Below are 16755 nucleotides of genomic sequence, written 5' to 3'. Positions count from 1 at the left end.
ATGCCCTTTCACTATAGGCACGCTTGTTGACAAGTAGATAGGCAAGAGCTGGCTTTTTCAGCATCACTTAAAAATATATTTTTAAAATATCGAACTCTTTTGTGCACAGGTATGAAACTTGTTTGATTAAGACAACAGAAAATATGACTAAACCAACCAATGTCACTTTTGTGAGGTTATTTCATCTCAACAAAATGTAAATGTTTAAATAACTATTATGAAGGCGAACGGTGGAGGGATGGGTGGAGACTATTTGCATAATCATAAACGCGCATGTACTGAATGAAGGTGAAGGTATACGGTCACATGTAAGCCACTTTAAGGCATTCAGGAATTGTTTTTTAGAAATACCTCTGATTATGTAATTTTAATAAACAAAGAGGAGGTCAATGCCAAGAGAGGGACTTTAAGTCCACAAATTGCTGCAAGGAAAATTCAACAAGTGATTTTTTTTTTCTATTCACGGCACGTGTTAATCAGCCTTTCCCACTTTCTGAGATTCTCACTTTGTCATGCTCTGTCACCACCTTCATAATGCTTTAAAACTACAGTAAGATGCAGTTCTACTTCACAGTCACAAGAAGTACTAAATAAAACAGAATTGAAATACCAAGCACAAAGCACAGAAACTTTCTGAATATACAAGATGTACTGGGTGACCCCCACTGCTAAATGACAAACACAAAGACATTATTCCAGGGAATTACATCCTGCTTTGCGCTCTGCACCCACACTCCACTTGTGTCACATGTTCCCTGAACCTGTTAAAACTGACTTCCAGGTGAACTGCAAGCCAATTTAGTATAGGTTTGAAGATGCCAAGGAAAAACACACACACACACACACACACACACACACACACACACACGAGAAAAAAAGCCAAGATAACACAGCGTTTCTCAATTGCTTGTTTGTGTTCCGCCGATCGGAAACATTCAAATGAAATTGGAAATGAGTGAAACAACAATCATAAACTTGCTGCAATTTTTAACATCCCATTAAGGGATGCAAGGAAATGGTTTGCTGATTATTGTTTTGTCAGACAGATGTATTCAGGGCTTGAGGAGAGAGATTATATTAGTATTACAGTGAAGATGTAGAAGGGCATCAAATTGGATTGTCTCGAAGCCACACTTTCCTCTTTCTCCTCCATTCTGATAGGAATCTCATGAAGAGGCAGGGACTGCTTTAAAAGACAACATTACCGAATGTGATTAATCATGACATGAAAAGGATAAAGCCAGAATCTTTGGCTCAGCTGTGACCTTAAAACAAATAGAACCCTTTATGGTTCAGGTGTGATTTAGTCCTTTAATTAAGACTATTGAGCTGGAGCCGTTAACGCTACCTCAGCTGTGACTTAACTCAAGGTTGCCTTGTATGTCCAGTCGCAGATCCTGATCCCCCATCTTAGCACTATGTGAGCCTGATTACAGCGCCTCTACTTGACAGAACATGCTACTTGGAGTATGACCATCTGAACCCCATCAGCTCCACTCGCCTTTACGCTCCATCCACTTGCTCAGTCTATATTCCTTATGCTGTGGTACATGCCCCACTTCCTGCACCACTGCCTCTGTATTTATCCCATCTCTTCTCTTCTCTCTTCTCCTTGTTCTTCAGTTCACACACAAACTCTGAACCTGTCACTCAGTAAGTGGATTGCAAATCTGTGTGCGTAGTTGCTGTGTTTGTGTCTGTGTGCAAGTTACCTTCAGAAGTGGCGGACCAAAAGCTAAATTCAACACCAGATTTTGTCCTATTTACACTACAAAGCAATGGCAGAAACTGAGAGGAGGAGACTGTCAAAAACAGAAAGGTAGCTATACAGAGAGAAATTCATATTATCAACATGTGACTCCTAATTTGCACTAGTACAAAATTTCAGTATTTGTATCTTTGAAAGACTTTTCCAGATGAAAATGAGGAAATTTGCAGCAACTACATTAGTATAAGGATTTAAATTACACAATACAAGCTAAAACTCCTTATAACATGGTGTGAAAAGTCATTTTATTAAAAATGTATCAATAATTACATAAATATCAATTAGACTATCGCACCCTCCAGCAGACAGGGTCCTGATCTGGTGGTCCTTCATCCACACCTTCACTGACCTGGCTGTGTGGCATGGAGCATTGTCCTGGTGGAAAAAACACTCCTCCGAGTTGGGGAACATTGTCAGAGCAGAAGGAAGCAAGTTTTCTTCCAGGACAACTTTGTACTTGGCTTGATTCATGCGTCCTTCACAAAGATAAATCTGCCCGATTTCAGCCTTGCTGAAGCACCCCCAGATCATCACCGATCCTCCACCAAATGTCATAGTAGGTGTGAGACACTGGCTTATAGGCCTTTCCAGGTCTCCGTCTAACCATTAGACGACCAGGTGTTGGGCAAAGCTGAAAATTGGTGGACTGATCAGAGAAGATGATCTTACTCCTGTCCTCTATGGTCCAATCCTTATGGTCTTTTGCAAACCTCAGCCTGGCTCTTCTTTGCTTCTCGTAGATGAAGGTCTTTTTTCTAGCTTTGCACGACATCAGCCCTGCCCCTAGGAGATTGTTTCTAACTGTCCTCGCCGTGCACTTCACCCCAGCTGCTGTTTGACATTCTTTTTGGAGGTCACTTGATGTCATCCTACAGTTGCTGATTGACATTCGAATGAGTTGGCGGTCACCCCCATGAGTGGAGAGTTGTTTTCGTCCTCTGCCGGTCTGTAGCTTTGTTGTCCCTTATGTCTGCTGCTTGACCTTGTTGTTATGAACCGCCGTCTTTGAAATTTTAAGGATGGAAGCAACCACTGTACTCACTGTATCCCTCTGCCAGTAAACCCAGAATTGAACCCTTCTTTTCCTCACTCAAAACTTTTCTTTTTAACTCTTGGCATGGTCAATATTCACTTTTTTTTTTTTTTAATTCCAATTACTTTTGAGGTACTACTAGCACTGTTTCTGCCATCCAGCTGGTCCTATTGCAAGAGGATAGTGATGACCACAGCACTGTTTTGTATACTTTTCTCCATTAAATAAGATTTGGTTCAGGTGATCACCTAATCAGTACCTCATTAAGTAGAATCAGGTGTGCCTGTATTGGAATTCAACAGACACTGGAATGGAATGGCTACCATACACATAGAGATGCTGATTTAAGAACAATTTTGAGTGGTCTCTTAATTTTTTTCAGAGCTGTAGATGTGCTTTACTTAGCTGCTGTAATTATGCAGATCACCCCTTTATCAATTGATTTCTGGCGCTGCTTCTTTTAATAGTGAGCATGGGTAACACTAATTATGAGTTGTGTGTCACTCACCTGGTTAATAATGGATGTGTACAGGGGTGTGGTGCTATTTAATAAAGAACCAGAGCACACCTGAACATCACTTGAACTGCACAGGTGCGAGCGGTTAAGTTGTGGCTCATTGTTAAGGTTGTGTAACCATTGCCGTGGTGATAGTCATTGATGTATGTTTCCATTGCTTTAATTTAACAAAGTCTACCGTATAATCATGCTGTTTTTAAATAGTTATTCTGCATTACTTATCCTAAGTGCGATTGTCTGATTTACGTCACAACAGGTTCCAGCAAATGTTTCAAAATAAAAGTCTTGTTAAAAAATTAAGTCTTTCTGTCCACTGAAATTAAATATATGGCTTTTAATTTGAAAGGTACATTAAGTGCTGAGTTATCATTAACGCATTATGCAGTAACTTTAAAGGGGTAAACGGTAGCAGATCAAAAGGAGCCTTCTGGTAAATGTCTTGAATCAATATGACAACTCTGACCATCCAAATTGTGTTATTTGGCTCTCTTGCATGACACACTTCAGTGATTATTGGATCTTCAAGCACTTAAAAATGTTAAAGAATTTCATCCATATTAGGAGACCTGTGAACATTTATTTCCACACATGGATAAAAAAGTAGCACAGTGTCGTTCCAAGTGTCTTAGAAGCCCCAACAAAGCAAAATGTGAAGAGTCATTTATCATTAGGCCAATTACATACATCAGTGCAGCTCTATTTAGCAATATTTTTTCCCAAAAGTAAAATAATTTCCTGCAAAGAAAAATCGTTGCTGGTACTGTGAATCCTACTGGACATTACATGTAGTTTGAGCTCAGTTTTGGCACCTTGGCTGTGCGGTTTATGGCACATAATATTCATAATATGGTATTTTTTGCAGTGAGTTTCTTCTAGTTGGCTTTCCGTTCTAGTATTAAAGGTACAGGTCGACCTTGGTAATCCCTACAATTCTTACTGTAAAGACAAGATAATCTGGGCTGGGGACACTGACTATCTAGGGAAGGGTCAACACTGACCGAGTACCCTTTAAATATTTACCAGGTGCACACTGGACAAGCAGTTTTATGATGGCAAGAGATTTGCTTGAGACAGAGAGCATCAGCAAATGTCAGGGCGAATCATCTTAGGGACATAAATAAAACATAGAAAAGCAATGCTTTCAAAACCTGTGTGGTCCATCCTGTCTGATTCAGTATGTCTTTAGGATGTCCCACTCTAGTCCAGCCGAGCAAAATCACAGCAAAATCGACTGGCTAAGTAGAACATAAAAAGGACACTAATGAACACATGCATGCACGTAACAGAAACAGAATCTTTTACAGATTACAAAACCAAAAGATAACCAAAAGACAAAAATCTTAACGAGAAATACCTAATCGGAGTTCCAGTCATCAAACCACATCTCGCCCTTTTGTTAAATTCACACACCTGTAAAGAAAAAAGAAGGGTTGTGTAAGACAATGAACAACATCTAAATAGAAACACATGCAGAAATATACCATAGGTCAGTTAACAGCATTATCTGCTCACCTACTTGTGAGCATGAGTGTATTCACAATCTCTTTCTCAAATAATCACCCCTCATCCTCCCACATTTTCTGTCTGTCTCTGTTATAGTGTTCAGTGATGCATACAGGAACTAGCCTACAAACACTTGAGGTTGTCATGTGGAAAGATGGAGAGCAGTCTTGTAGGGTTATGTACTGTGGTGGATCCTGAGTTTATACCTGATTGAAATCTAATTTTCTGGACCAAAGCTGAACCCATTTCGACACAGAACAGTGGATACTGTGAGAAACGGTGGGTGTAAAAATGTAAAGGTCCTCGCTACATGTTTAAATTGCATTATAGCATTATGTCTCATGAGATCTGACTTTGTGAAATGTTCTGTTTTAAATGACTGAGCCCTGCACCTTCATTACTGTTGCAATATACAGCTACACAAGCAAGCACCTGAGTATGTTTATCACTATGTTAGAGCACATAAAGGTGTGACGTGCATACAGACACAAAGAGTTGCATCTTTCTGTTTTCTATGCTGTTTGCACTGTTTAGTTTGGAGCTTTAATTGTCTGAACAGTTGTTTTGTATTGTGTACCCTATCTGAATACTGATTTTTCAAGGTACAATATGGGTGCACCCTTAAAAACTTACAGGAGTACTCCAATAATAGCACATACAAATGTATAGAGGATATTTTCAAAAACCAATTAGCTTACACTTTTTAAAAAGAGAATTAGTTATATAGTTAGCCTAAGTCTTAAAATTATTGTCCTTAGATTGAACATCAAACATATCAAAAGTATCCAAAAATTTCACACAAACACATCCAGTGACACTGAACATATGCTACATATGCAAAGTAAGTAATTAAAATAGAAAAGTCCAAACGGCACTCTACTACAAAATATTTGTAGATTACCATGTTGACTGCCAGCTGTCCATTAAGCAAACAGAACAAAAATGAACTCAACTGTACACGGAGTCAATGAAATTCAACATTGACTACATATTCTGATAACTTTGTGGTATCCAGATTTATGCTCTAGTATGCTCTCATACAGGTCTGATGAAACAGATTATTATTATTATTATTATTATTTTATTCTAATGGGAGCAAACACTAATTAAAGCATATTTTTCTTGCATCAAGTCCAGTTGGAGTTGCTGATCTTTTAACATACTGTTCACACTTTGCCTTTTGTGTAGACACAATGTTAAACAACAACATTTCTGACCAACAAGTCAGGCGTGACTGATGTCATCACGAATCATGGGGAGGCTCAACATTTCCTGGACAATATCTGTGCTGGATAAGGTAAACATATATCATCTCATCTGACAGTAAACTGGCAAACGATAATGTTCTGTTGTTGTTGTTGTTGTTTGCTAGAGAAACGCATTTCATCATATTTAAATGGTTGTCATACTGATTGACATCACTGGAGATGTTTTCACAGAAACATTATCTAATAATCTGATCAATTCCAAAATGAACGCATATATGGAGTTGATCAGTGACCTGTGCACCAACCTCCAAAACTCTCAGTAGAGGATTTTCAGTTAGGCATGGCAGTAATGAAGGTGTGCTTATAATGGCAGGAAATGACCTGCAGAGAGCTTTCAGTTTTAAAGTAGTTCTAGCATCATAGAGAAACCTTAACATGTGTTCTCCTCATCAAAGTAATCAAACAAGTTAAATAGCCTTCAGGTGAAACTGCAGAGCCCCACTGAGAATGAATCAATCAACAGGCTAAAATGCACCTGCTTCTTAAAGTGGGTGAACCGTTTCAGATAGGCAAAGAAAAAGAATATGTAATACATACACTATTTCTCCACATATGAACTAAATGAAAATGCGTGAAAATAAATAGGAAATGTCACATTGTAAATACAATTTCCTTTGTGGAGTCAGTCATATCACATGGAAGGCATTTACATGCATTGGGTGGTTGATGGAGGGTTTATTATAGAGTGTCTTCTGAGACATACTGACTTAAATGCATAAAGGGCCACATGAAATGTATGCAGTGTTGGCATTAGTTTTTGAAAGAACGAGACGAAATGAATAAATTGGAGAGCAGAGAGGCCATATCAGATTTCAGAGTGAAGTGTATATGGCATAATGTAACCGTGAGATAAAGCTTCAGGGAAACATGTGGGAGTGGATAAACACATCTCTCAGATGCCTCAGCAGACGATGGTGTATGCCCCAGTCACGGATTGCTTCCCAGAGCACTGCTTCATTTCCCGTCTCGTCCTTTAGTAATGAATAGCATTCATCAATGCATGGATACGTCTCTGTGGCCGTAAGCAGTGAAAAACGACAGGAGGGGGAAGACAAAGACAATGGTGGGATGAGTCATTGTCTTGCTCCTCGACGCTGACATGCTGGACTAATGAAATGCTTTAATTCAATCGCTGCGGTCAATACGTTCTTGACATCCAAATCTTCTGGTGTCCATGATTACACCTTGATAGTCTCTTTCGCGGGCTGTCAAGAAATGGACAGTTGTCAAGGTTCAACAATCAGAGCGGCGGAGGCAGACAAGCATGCTCTCTGGAAATGATTCACAATGATCATCAGCCATGCTGTGCTGACGGCTTGGAGGATCAAGGCTCCACAAAGCCATTGTCACTGTCACTACAAGCAGACTATACTTCTGGTGCTGCCTCGTCCCCTCCCGCCCCCGTGGTCCCGAAGACGAGTTTCTGCTGCGCTGCACTGTGCCATGCAGTTTCAGCCCGGATTTTCCTATGAGCTTAACAGGGAGTGTAGCCCTCTCATTGTTTAGCACTTCAAAGGAAACAAGAGAAAGAGAGCGAGGGCGAGAGAGAAAAGGAGGTGATAGACAGTGTAAGAAAGGGAACATTAAAAAGGAGAAGGGAGAGGGGAAGCAGCAAAGAAACAGAGAGTAGGAGGGAAAATATGAGAGAAATTAGAAGAAAGGTGATGGACAGAGGGTGAATGCAAGGAGTTGCTTCACAGCAGTTGAATTTGCCGCAGGCTACATCCAGTCGGTCCGTTAAAAAAAGAAGAAGCAAGGATTCAAGAAAGAACCAAGGCAAATTTATTGTTTTTATTCTGCAGCTCACTACACTGGTATGATTTTTTGGGGCATTTTTGCCTTTATTTTATAGTGACAGTGAGAGGGAGGGAGATGAGAAGAGGGATGACATGCAGTGAAGGGACTCACTGCTCAGAGCACGTGCACACACGGTATGCACCCTAACCACTCGGCTGATATGCTTAGGCCAAGTGTCAAATTAAATCTAACAATAATATTTTGCCAAATAACAAGGACATATGGAAATCCTATTAGGTATTTTGTTTTGGACTTCTGGCACATAAGCTGGTATATTGAATTATACAAAATTTCTGTGGAAGCCAAATGGTGCTTTTCTGTACCTTCACAATGACTTGCAGTAGAGAACTGCCTCTGACATTTAGCAATCTTGTCCAAGGGCCAGCCAGTCCTAATGTCTAAATGACAAAATGTTTGTCAATGTTTTCCAAAAACAAAATATCAAACTGACAAACTTTAAGTCATGGTTATTTCAGGCACATAAGAAACATATGGCTAAAGTTAGGGGGAGATTGAATATAAAGAAGTGCTACAGGAAAGTTTGATATTTTTGACAGATGTGCTTATTTCAGTTTTTTTAAGAGTGTCAGATGACAAGATCGATACCACTTTAATCAGTCTGGAACCAGGAGACAGTAAGCTTGTAACATATTGAGTGAAGGCAGAGGAAAACACCTCAATATTGTGGAGTATCTGCTGGTCACTTGATCTCACTAGAAAATACTCAAAGAATGTACTACCATGAAACAGTTCAGCACATTACTCCCTAAAGAACTAAACCTTGATTTCCCACTTCAGGTTTTGTGTGGATAAAACTAAAAATATTTGACTGTAATTGATGAGCATTAGGGATGCCAGCATAGTTAGACATAATTATTTGTTTTCCCTATGGACAGAGCCAAGCTGGCTGTTTGCCCTATTGTCCACTCTATATACTTAGGTAAGCTAACATAAGGGTGGTACGTGCTTATTTACTCAAATGTCAATTCCATTAGACACTATATGGTTAAGATTAGGTAGCATTTCATGAATTAACTTACAGAATGATTAATGTCATGTCAGCAAGACAATAAATCCAACATTACCAGCCCACAACCAAAATGCTTAAGTAGCTTTTCTGGAGATGACAGTCAGGCTAACATAGAACTAACTTCATGCATTTGGGGTTGTGTGCAAGTTGAACTTCAGTTATGAGGATAAAAACAGCCATGTTTAAGTGAAAAAAGGACAAAACGTCATGCAAAGTATCTGCTTGTGAAGATAATGAATTATGAGATGCAGGAATTCCAGCCCAACCCCATTTCTCCACCACACGCTTAATTACCTGTCTCGTAGTCTGGCAGTTATGATAATGAGAGAGCATTAGTTAATCCGTGTAATATTGAGAAATAACAGCACATCTGCATAAAATGAGGAACGAGGACCTTCACGTTCAAATTCATCTTGAAGTTTTCCTGGATTACATTTTTAAGGAAAATTGGGCCATTAAGACCACAGATTCATCTAATCTCTTATGTAACGTTCAAGCTATTTTTTTTTTCTTCAGCAAATTAAAGTCTTATTTTCAAAAGCTAAAATTAAAGAAATTGGTCTTCTAACAAAATCAAGTCTTGTAAACAGGACACAGAACGTTGAACCCCCTTTAGATTTTCAGCTACACAGAGAGAGCTTATGATTACTATTGCTTATCTTTGCTGTGCCTCCTTCTGTGTGTCTTGCAGCTTTGGCCATGTTAAAACAGAGGCACCACCTCAAACAGCTTTGAGTTAAATCTCTATACAATGGCAGAATGTTCAAGATATACATATTAACAGTTGCATTACTCTTTCTACATCGGTCCTCCTTTAAGGAGCTTATCTGCAGACTCGAGAGGGAGAGAAAAGGAAGCAGGACGATTAAACAGTCGATGTGTATTGAAGGATCTTTAAGGACTGTAATGAGAGGATGTCTGTGTGTATTTTATTTTTGATCAGGAAGAGGTTCTCTAAAGGTATGGTTAAACGTTCATCTGTACTATAGCCTGACTCACTGGATGTAAAATGTTGTTATAAACGACTATTTCCGGCGACATTCTCCTTCTTTTCTACTTTCTGTATGATACCGTTTTCAAAATCCCGTTGCAGAGAGAAACAACAGCCACAACCTCCACGCAAACTACTTACAGGCTGAAAATGGCTCGTTTTGACAAATGTTTGAAATATGCAATAGAGCAGGCCCGCTGTTCTTTTTTAGTCTTTTGCTATTTTAATGCCAGGGATCGCCTCCCCATGTGCAAATGTTCCACCAAAACAAGTTCTCACCCCGTCACGATTTCGCTACGGCACCCTCACTGTTTGAATAAGTACAAGCAAGCCGGAGCGCTTTTCCCCCCTATAGCAGAGAGATACAGTATATGGGTGCAGGCAGATCATTCTCCAGTGCTAGTACAGCAAGTGTGAGACTATGTCTTCTTCAGCACTTCTTTAAACCATTATTGTAATTACAGCACTGTTCTGCTTGGGGTCTTAGAACCCTGCATGAGGTAAACATAAGTCATAAGCTCCAACAAGCTCCAGCCTGGTGTGCTAATTCTCAGCATGCAGTAGGTTAGTGATTTTCTAAATGTAATGGTGAAAGCAATGCATGAATTAAATATTTACAGTCATTGTTTTCATTATTATAGAAATGCTGTACTGATAGCAGTCTTGAGTTAGGCTGAATGTGACAATTTTAACAATGCACCCAATCCAGCCGCGCATATTGCTCCACCTGAGCACTTAAAACCCCATAAAAGCCAATGGCAACAGCGTGTGAAACTGGTGACTTTGGCATTAGCATTCCCTTTCATCAGGGGATTTCCCTTTTCATGAGATGAAGACCAAAACACTCCATTTGTGACTCAAACCCAAGCATCAAATATCCCTAACATGAATACAATTAGAGTTTGGTTGTTGGGCATTGTTAGGGTGCAGACTGACAGAGAGGTCTGCCTGTGAGGCACTGCTGAGGGTCTAGAGAACGTTTTACATTTGCAGTGCTGAATTAAACAAAATTTAAAAAAAAAATTCTGGTGAAGACTCTGCTAGTTGAACATATAGCTAGACAATTAGGGATTTACTATGTCAGGGTGATGATAGTAAAATATAATAAGATACAGTTAAGTGTACCGTATATAATAATACAGTCTGGATCAGTTGTTTTTGACATCCCACGGAGTTTAGTTTCATAGTTCTATAGTGACCAGATACAAGACTGGGTGATACTGCTCATCTACTGTAGCTAGGCACTGGGAATAACGATATTAACAACATTTGCTCACTGATAATAACTAAATAGTACCAAAAAAAGCAAAGCAAGGATAGAAAAGGTGGGATTTGTAAAGTACAATACGAAACTGCAAGTGAACTTAGTGCTGAAAAAAAAATGAAAAAAAAGGATCCATATCAAATTATAGGAAAAGCTTCCTCCATTCCAAAGTCTTTTTTGTGTATGTTTATTATACCTAATGAAAATGGTCATGTTTTTTTTTTTTTTTTTTTTACGTGTTTCTGATACAAAACAGTGTAACTAGGTGTAAGTTCAATAATGTCTGACTTCCTCACACATTTATGGGGCAGGTTTAGCCAGAAAGCATTTTGTGACAGTTCTCTTTCATTAGTACGATAAATCATATGTCACCTGGTTTTCTTTCACCCGAAAGCAAAACTCTGACAGTCAGTGAGATCATAAAGTCTATGAGTCTTTATCATAGTGAAAGATGTTTTAAAATAACCTCACACCTGTACACAAATGCAGTCACTCTGTAAGTAACGTGACACCTGACTTTATTAGATAATTCATCAGTGCCTTCAGTGGGTGCTAAAAGAAGCTCCCCTTTATGATTTCATTCAGCATGTGACACTCCCTGGACCTGTGGTGGGAGCCATTGAGCTGAGATATTCCTTATTATTAACACGTGTCATGGCTGATGTGCCTTAATGGACAATAAAAGCCATTGAGACACTCTCTAGTGAGAAAACAGCAGCGCTCAAACTGCCATTTTGGGGAAAAAGAAAAAGTGTGGACAGACTCAGTAAATGACATGCAAGACAGAGAGGTAGAAAGAGACACATCTTTCCATTTAGTCCTGGAAATTATAGCAGATGCCATTAAACTCCATAGACAAAGTAGAAAGATTAATGCAATTGATTGAGTTTTATCTTATCTTGCTCAGCACAGCAATGATCAATGATGGCTGTTTTCCAGAGTGCAGAGAACACATTTTAAACTGAAGGTCTGAAGCACTTTCTGCACTTTTCAAGATTATATCAAGCCATTCAGTGAGTGTCCACAAAGGGTCAAGGAAACAACTGCATTGGTATTCATTGTTTTTCCACAGAGAAGCCTGGCTCTTTTAGTTGAAGTGGTACTCTTTCCCTGTATCCAGCACACAGATGAGGTTTGTGGCACGTGTGTGGAAACACAGAGATACGAGGGCAAGTTATAAACCAAGAATGATTGAAAGATTACCGAGTGATATGTGGTCCCAGCTTGGTCCTTTGTGGTGTTTAGTTGAACTTTTCTGGACTTTCCCCTCAGGCACACCTTGTCTGTTCTGACTTGTCACAGAGGCTGGACACATTTAGGGCTATGTCTCCCTCCCTGCCATAAAGCAACACCATGTACTTACTCGGATACTATAATTTAGGGATGCTGTTGCTGGTTATGTTTTTTTCTTACTTTCCTGTAGTTGTACCCCATCACCTTTTGCTCCGTAGTCCAAAAAAGGAATGGCCTATGGCGTCCTCTTCTTTTTAGCCATGTAATCCAACTTGAAATATCTTAACTACCAGGGTGGATCAAAAAGTTTCACGACTGTTCCTTTTGTGTGTGAATGGAACACAGCGCTGTGATGTACACAAAGCAGGGGAAAGCTATAACCTTCATGCATACAGTAAGCATAAGTTTTCTTGCTTGATCAACACCAGCCTCTGAGTTACACACACAACTTGACAAACAGAAAGAACATCACAGTTTCACTCTGGGGGACAAATTCACAGTGCACAACCCTGCGAATGTAAAAAAAAAACAGCCAGTTGTACTACTGACCTGATGCGTCTTTTACGGTCTCAGACAGTGACTTTCTGCCACTGTTGAAACATGAATGCCACTCAAAACCCCTCTCCCGATTTACTGCTTCATTGCCATAGATTTTCTGAACCATGTCAAGGGTCTACGTTTGACACAAAATCTGACGTGCCCCCTCTGCTAATGTCCCCTAAGAAATCGACAATGGACTAGACCAGTAATCTTAAAAATGTGTGCAACTCAGGTGCGGATGTTTATTTAAGCAATACAGCTTGGGTTACTCTTCCTCCTGCTCCGTGTGCATCACTCTGCCTCTCCACTCCATTCACGCTCAGCAGGAGCAGTCTTGGAACTTTTTGATCCACCCATGTATTGGATAGATTGACACGGAATGGTTCCCAAAGGAAGCCCCTGATTATTCATCTAACACTACCAGCAGGTTAAAGCTTTGACTTAAATACTGAAATATCTTGACTCGTAGACACTAATGGAGCACAGACTGCAGTTGTCTCCAGGAGCACCTGCTGTTTTGGTTCATGTCAGTGTAGCCGTGTAACATGCAAAAGTGCTGGCTAAATATAGCTAAAGAGGAATATTAACCAAAGTCTCAGGGCCAAGATTTCACAATAATGACTATGAGCATCGCCTTACATTGGGTATTATTCAATTATTGGACTGCACAGAGTATCCCTTTAATGAACAGATGAATGGTCATTTGAATTGCATGTGGGTTGATTTGAAATGCATAATAAGCAACTTTGAATAAGATTATCACTTCCTGGACAGTGATCACATCGGTAGTAATTACCGTTGACCCTAGGGAATTAAAGCGTAATACACCAAAGACAAAAGAAAAAGCCCTGAAAGGAGGCTGTATGCTGGTGTCCCCATTTTTTGACTTCACAGTGTGGGTTCATGCCAAAACAAGACCTCAGCCTGACCGGCTACTAAATAAAACAGATCCAGCCATTAAATGTTCGTGTGCTGCTGTGTCCTATTCTGGTGAACTCAAGAATAAAACCTGTGCTTGATGTGTTTGAGCAGTGCATGTGTAACATTTAACAGACACGAGTTTGATGTAAAATGTCTGGGGTCAAGATTTTTCAACAAAACCCAGTAAAGAGTAAGGAATGCTGGCCATTGATTGTAGCGGTGGCCTTTTCAAATTGGTGGCCCCGATTGTTCTCTGTTCCCCCCCAAATAAAAATCAATTACTGGAAAACTAAAAACATAAATAGACCGAAGCACTGCGTTCTATTGTATGAACTTAAGGTCACAAAGGAAAATATCTATAAGCCAGGGTGACATGTCCAATTTAGCTGTATTATCTATCATACTGAACATAAGGTAAAAAACAAACGCAGGCAGAGAATGACTGTCGGATACAAATAATTTGTATTGTAAATTTGTAATGGAGTCAACTGTCAATATATTCTGTGAAGGACTACAGCAACCCTGAAAAAGGCTGACACATGCAGACAAAGTGAATGAATGAAAGTGTTGTATTTTTTGCTAAAAAAAACACACAAAAAAAACAGACTCGCATGATCTATGATTTACTTTTTAATTTCAGGGGTTTGTCATGCTCTATTTCATAATGTAAAAAAAATATATATATATTTTTTTTAAATTTTTTTTTAGAAATAATCAATTAAAACCTGACATCAGCACAACCCGTACATTTCAGAGCTAATTTACGTATGCCTAGGTGTGTATGGTTACTCCACAATTCTGCTGAGTGCCAATAAAAACTCTGGCCTCTTTTACACATTCAGAAATCCATTAATGAAGCCTCCAGCAGTGAGGAGGCCTCTGTATCATCAGCCTTACATCTGCAAAATGGTAAATGCCATCCCTCAGAAGAGTGAGAACATAACAGTGTTTTATCTAATTTGGGGCCCTTTGATCTGAAAAAAAAACCCCAGTTTGAAGACAAAGAAGCAAGTTCTTTACTATGGAAGTCAAAGATTTAAAAAAAAAAAAATTCTGAAGCTTATTGAAATAAATATTTGTGAGTCTTCCTGCAACTCTACTTGCAGGAAGAAAAAAAGAACAGCCTCAAACTACACCTTGTTATAAATAACTTATTAAAAACATTTCCTACTGGCAGAGCTTTCAATTTTACTATGGTCGCCTTGTGGATAACGGGTGACGTCCAGGTGTTCCCTTATGCAGAAAATTAGCAACTTTCAAGTGTGAGAAGTGATGTTAGCAGCACGTAGTCACAGCCACTGTAAAGTGGATGCCAACAGTGGGGAATACGTTTCTGTAAAACAGTTTTCCAAATGTTGTGCACCATGTTCGCTCCAGACAGTAAAAGGCTACCAAACAGACACGCACACCATGAGGGTGCAGGTCCACTGCCTGGCTGTCAATAATCTGTTAAATGATCATATTAGGCTGAGATACAAAATACTGTATTGAAATAAATTTGAAATATATTCTCAGTTGTGGTTGTTCCACCACATTCAAAATCGTTACTGCTTTTGCTGTTTGCGTCGTTAACAGGCAGCTCGCTTAATGCATACAGCTATAAAAGTTATATTTCTCTGTAATCTATCATAATGTTTAATCTTTGTCAGTTTAGGAAGTTAAACAACTTTTTTGATGCTCCCCTCCAAAAAATATATATTCAAATAATTAAATTAATATCATGATTATGTGACAACCAGTAGAAAATTGGCTAAACTAACAACTATTAGTTGAATAGGAGAATCTTAAGTCTCGGCAAGCCCTACTAAATACACACATATATTACACTGGCTTAAAACTGTGCAATCCTTTCTGCAGTATGCAGTTTCTACCAGCCTGTGTGGTCCTTGTATGACTGTGTTAAAGTCTGTATCCAATCACTTGAGGTTTTGGCTGAGTGCTGGCAGGTTGACAGGCTGTGAGCACGTGGAGTGCACTGCTTCCAGAATCTCTTTTTTCCTCCACCACATCCATCAACATGGACCCTGTCCAGCAGTTTTATTCTAAATATATACAGCAGCACCAGCAATCATCACAAACAAGAGGTCTCGTTTCTAATAATCTGTTTCAGAAGCATTCACTCGCAGGTTCAAGCAGGTTCAGTAATGAAATTGCTGAAAGACAGTAAATTACAGCTCTCTTTGGCTGAATGTAGAGTAAGAAGAATGAGGGCATCAAAGTTCAGCTCTAACAGGAGTGAAATTCTCAACTTCATGGAGGGCAACATTGTCAAGCAGTGATGAGTGAGAGGGAGAGTAATTGGTCGTGAAATTGTCATCGCACCTGCAAGACATCCTAACACTGCTCGGAAAAGTGATAACCTTCACAACAGGACGCAAGGTTACCCAGCCATTTGCTCCCTGGCCTGCCGGCTGAATAAATGCAGTCAGACTTGTGGAAATATTTGTAAGAAGCCCCTGTTGTGGGTGTTATAAGAGTGGTGATTGTGCTTGCCAACTGACTTTCAGATGCAAATGGCAGTTTTGGTGTATAAATAGCCCTCCGGCGTCTGGTTTTATCAGAGTTGTCAAGAGAATTCATAAGGGAGGTACATGGGGCGAAGGATTAGACAAGAGCAGGGCAAATTCTGGCAACAGGTTTGATTTGGTGTCCTCGCTAATGGCTGTCCTCCTCAAGAGTAGAAAGTAAGAACAGGCTATTTTTAGTTTGGTAGTATACATTTACAATAGAGTAAATTATATATGCGAACCCAGTCATAAACGTCATCATCTAATGGTCAACACAAAGTGAAGATGTGACTAAGTGATTTCACTATGACACAGCATTCATTTACTCCTTTACTTTAAAAGATATATTTTCCTATTCAATGTAGTTGAATGCTATGAGGAAA

At 39.4% G+C, this 16755-nt stretch overlaps 1 protein-coding gene across 1 annotated transcript in view; it reads right to left on the bottom strand.

The window, feature by feature from the left end:
• Positions 1–16755, bottom strand: part of LOC138617639 (protocadherin-15-like) — a 193697-nt gene that overhangs the window by 160497 nt on the left and 16445 nt on the right. Inside the window, exon 2 of the mRNA XM_069692788.1 lies at positions 4673–4728. The gene's annotated coding sequence lies outside the window, so the exon portion shown is untranslated. The remainder of the gene's footprint in view (positions 1–4672; positions 4729–16755) is intronic.

The sequence above is a fragment of the Brachyistius frenatus genome, unplaced genomic scaffold (assembly GCF_029030835.1).
Source record: "Brachyistius frenatus isolate BFR_SWC_R1_liver_20210118 unplaced genomic scaffold, ASM2903083v1 Contig_13, whole genome shotgun sequence".
NCBI classification, from domain to species: domain Eukaryota; kingdom Metazoa; phylum Chordata; class Actinopteri; family Embiotocidae; genus Brachyistius; species Brachyistius frenatus.
The sequence above is the reverse complement of the archived record's forward strand: the minus strand, read 5'-3'. Positions and strand labels throughout refer to the sequence as shown.